The 4,887-nt window shown below is 38.5% G+C and overlaps 1 long non-coding RNA gene across 1 annotated transcript; it reads right to left on the bottom strand.

Annotated features, from left to right (window-relative positions):
• Nucleotides 1–481: 481 nt before the first annotated feature.
• LOC104956730 (uncharacterized) lies at nt 482–1,738 on the bottom strand. The gene is made up of 2 exons (XR_799586.1): nt 853–1,738; nt 482–630 (listed from the first exon to the last, which is right to left on the bottom strand). It is a non-coding gene; the product is annotated as an uncharacterized lncRNA (long non-coding RNA).
• Between the last annotated feature and the right edge of the window lie 3,149 nt (nt 1,739–4,887).

Here is a 4,887-nt window from a genome sequence, read left to right as displayed (position 1 = left end):
TGTAATTATTATTATACTGCGTGCTTCTTAGTTATTCCATCTTTTGCTGTAACATGGATCTGTATGTAACTCTATATTTACTTGTTATCTACCACACTTCCTTCTACATCATACACCATCATTATACATGGTGTATATAGGATATATATATATTTGTATACATATCTGTAAATTGTATAATTTTATTTTTCGTATTTGGGATTTCTCTTTTGTCCACTCAAATACACTTGGCCCTTTCTCTTTTCCATGTGGAAAATAGCAGCTTCATATTCTGCTTTTCTCATCTGGCTCCCTGTCTGCTCATCTACAATGAGAAAATTATATAATTAATTACTAATAATCATTTAAACCTGTTATTACCAATATTTCACAAATTCTTCATGTAAACTTAAGAGCACAGCTGTATGTTGAGTGTCAGCTTTGCTTGGTTCATCTTACTGGGGGGCACCTAATGTCGGTGCAGTCCACAATAATTTTGCAGTTGAAGGCAGAATGAATTTATTATTGACTCAGAATGAAGCACAACTTCATGTCATACAATACATTGACTTTATTTGTAATTGTGTAAAAAAATATGAATATTGATTAGCAAGCAGGACCTGCAGGAACAGAGAATGGTGATGGATGGAGCTGGGAAGAGAGAAGAATAAAGAAAACAGATCAACTTTATTATCGGATATTAAAAATTCAATTTCAAAACAAGTTGCCGCTCCTACAGTTTTCTAGTATGTAAAGATGATTTCACATGACCAATGCAAAATATCACNCACTCAATACATGTGTGTCTCTGGGGGGTGCATTGTGCCTTTGATGTATATAAATAATATACCATAACCAAATACGATTACGTACAGTGGAAATCAGGTTGCCAGAGCAGGTCAGTCCAGTGTGCATGTTCCTCAGGGTCTCAGCAGTTACAGGTGAGGTAAAGAAAATAAAAGAGAAAAAGGTCAGTAACAACACTTTAAAGTAACAACACTGAATAATTAGCTATTTTAATAATTTTCTCTCAGGAATCACTCAACTACTGTCTTTCCAACAAACAGATTGACTCACTCTCACTATCATCACAATGAAACACGTCCAGAAGAATGTCATGCAAAGCTGCCTGCCTTCCTTCCTTCCTTCGACTCTCCCTGAACTGCCTGATCTTTTAATGTTCAATGTTAACCATTTGTGCAGATAGCATTAAGTAGAAAATATGCTAATGTGGCGTTAGCCTACCTCCCGCCCCCTTAGCACCTGGTGGAGGGGGCGATAGGCTACTCTTCAAATGTTTCACAAAATACTTACCATCATGACTACTCTTACTGTTTAACATTTTTGGTTTACTTCATGTTAAGGCTAATACAAATGACAAGGCTAAGTAATGTAATGCTAACTAACATGCTCGCTACTAGCTAGGTAGCTAACTTGACTATGTTCCATGCAAAACATGTATATTACCTGATATGTTTGGTCCAACGACTCCTGGTCTTTTCGTAAGACGGGAAGCGATAGAACGAGCAAGTGGTATGATCTCTTTTGTGATTACAACCTGGTACAAAGCACACAGGCATCTTGTAAAAGTGCATTTATTGGAGCAATCTCTTATATTTATTGGAGGGAATAAATCAGTCTTCTTCTTCCTCTTTGCTTTGCGAGTCGCAACCAGTCTTGGAGCATTATCGCCTATGACATCACTTACGCGACCCAGAATGCATTTGGGATTTGTAGTCTTTCTAGTTGCGTATTTTTCATAGTCTTATATTTCAACAGTTTTACGACAAAAATGTGACTTTTTTTTACATGGAAATGATTGTTTAAGATTGACAAACATCATATGTGTCATTCGTGGCACAATTCAAACGGGATCAAAAGATAACTTTTCTCTCTCCATTGACTTCAATGTATAATTTTCCGCTTCCGGGGTCCCATGGAGGCTCCCGGAAGGGGAGGGACTTCGCCTCTCTATGCTCCTAGCGTGTGAAAATGTTTGTGAAAAACAGGTTAAAAAAACATGAAAACGGAGCAATGGCTGTACGCCATTGGCTGTACGGCAACTCCAACGAGACCACATTTCATACACGGTCAAATTCCGCAACTTTTAAACATAGCCTACACTTCATTCTTTACTTTTGTCCGTTTAATTTATATGTTAGAAGATGAACTTACCTCTTCTGAAAGGGTCCCAATTGTGTTCATTTGATGGGGCTTGTCTTTCTGAGTGGTTAAACATCACTAAATGATTTCCTGACTTCTGGACTTGCTTTGGATAATAATTACACCACAATAAAAGGTTTTTACTATCACAGTTGCCACTGAGATTTGTGACAACAAAAAACTGTAAAGCACTTACGGCATCACTTACACTGTAAACCAAAGCGGTTTTGCCATTTCACTTACTGTACTGAGGCTCAGTCATGAGACATTTTTCATTTACAAAAGCCATGTGGATGAAGTACCATCTTATATTCTGCTCCTGATTCTCTGGAAATTGAAATAGCTATTGCCTGAAGATCTCAATGCTGTGGTTTTTTATTACAAATGTGCCAAAGTGCTAAGGGACTGGCTTAGGGAAGGAAACTTTTAGAATTGTGCAAGCTCCCACCCTACTTGGAAGGCGTTTTCGCTCGGCACAGTCTGTAAAAAGAATTGTAAAAATTACAAGCTGGTATCCACTACCCATGTTTTTAACAGACGGTTTGGATGCCTCCACAGTCAAGGATTCGTGTTTGTACCTGTACTATGTGGATAAGATATTTAAAAATTGTATCCCTGTAAATTTTTTGCTGTATGATTGTCCCTCCACTTTTGGTATCGTTACATCCTGTCCACACCACCCTTAGTTTATGATCACCTCTCTAACCCCACACAAGTCTCTCTTCCCATGTGGAACCTCCACCTACCACCCCACAACCTGCTGCCACCACCAAACACCACCCACACCACCCCACCCACCACCACACCGGACCACAGGCCCACCCCCCCCTCACCATGACCCAATTAAGCACTTCCAGATTCTCAATTCCGCGCGATTCCATTCAACCCATGAGAACACATAAAAATCTTAAAAAACACCAAACCACCAAACCTGGTTCCTTGAAATTGATCGTACCGACAGCCAATAAAAAACTCCACAAAAAAACAAAGTCAACTTCCACAATTGCACCACCATAAAAACTGCACCAGAACACAAAAAAGCAATAATTAATGTTACAAGATCGCTTACAGAACACACAAACAAATATCCAAGATGATAAAACAAACAACTCCCAACTAACCTCATAACACTTACCGTTTCATTTACATAACAATAGTAAACCCAACTACAATCATTTTTCTATGAAGTGCCTCATTTATTTCCCTCACCCAAAAAATCCACACTAGTCACACATATTAAAACAGTATAAAACTATTGCTAATTGAAAAAACATAATGCCACAAACTAAGAGCATTACACAGAAATATCCCAAACTCTTCCTAGGCACTGGTCATATAGGCAAATCTACATGATAAAAGCACACACAAAAAACCAGAGTCTCACCAGAATTCAATAAGGACACAATCCTACTAAGGTAAAAAAACTCCACACACCCCAATAAAAACAGTATGACAGAACACAACCCAACCCAGAAAACGCTTGCCGGAGGATCAAAATGTTCCTTTTTCCTGAAAGCGGAGCAACAATGACCTAATTTAATAAAAACAACCATTTTCAGCTGACCACTCAACATACAAGAAAAAACATCGGTGATCCATCTCTCATTTATCACTCCCACAATCCTCGCGTATATCCTGTTCATGAATATGCCACAAACAAAATAAAAACCCAGAACATCCAGAAACCGCAGAGACCACAGAACACCAAACAACACACAAAACCCCACAACCCAACAGAAACACAACCACACCAGATCCAAACACACTGAAAAATAGATTAGTTATTCAAATTAGCGTTTCTCACTTATCGCAAGGACATTGAACTCTGCCAAACGATATTCTCTACCGGCGTAAGCACAAACTATTGGCATTCCTGAGAGGTGGATCTGCCTTTACCATGGAATGCCCTCTGACCAGTGCCTAAAGAGTTTGCCGACTCACTGCATACCATTGTGCATTACCATGTTATCTATAAATATACAAACAATATATATATACTATTGTGAGGTTATGGAACTAAAATATGCCCTTCATGAAAATGATTAGATTGGTTCCTGTCTAGCTTAAAAACAACAGTAAGGTTACATATGGATGTCTTGTTGACACTTGGATATGTTTCTCTTTCACGAACACTGGTAAAATTGAATTATTCTCCAGTTTATTTCAATTCCTGGAGGTGACTTGCATAATGCTCGACATTCAATTCAAAACCGTTTATTTATCCAGGGTAAAATTCCCATTGGGAGATCAATGATCTATATATTTTCCAAGGGAGACCTGCAGGCAGTAGGTTCCACATGAACGACATAAAAAACATAAACAAACAGAACAACCAAAAGGACCATCCATACAGCAAAAATTACAGGGATTACCAATTACATTATCTACACACTGTACAAGGTACCAAACAGCCATGACTGCGTCGGAGGCATCCAACGAGCATGTAAAAAACATGTCTCATGCTTACCAGCTTGGTAACTCTATACATTCTTCAATTTCACAGAACTGTTCCAAGCTACGTGGAAGCAACATGACATCTAAAAGATTTCTTCCCTAAGACAGTGCCTTAGCACTCCTGGGACATTTAATAAAACCACAGCCCACTCGATGAATCTCAGCAATAAAGTAACTTTCACATTTGCCGAGAAATCAAGGGACACGACAACTATAAGAATGGTAACTTTATCACCAAACATGGCTTTGTACCAAACTCTGCAAACCAAACCCAAACCAAAATTACAAAAT

This window comes from Notothenia coriiceps, unplaced genomic scaffold (assembly GCF_000735185.1).
Source record: "Notothenia coriiceps isolate Sejong01 unplaced genomic scaffold, NC01 NC01_scaffold00026256, whole genome shotgun sequence".
NCBI lineage: Eukaryota > Metazoa > Chordata > Actinopteri > Perciformes > Nototheniidae > Notothenia > Notothenia coriiceps.
The sequence above is the reverse complement of the archived record's forward strand: the minus strand, read 5'-3'. Positions and strand labels throughout refer to the sequence as shown.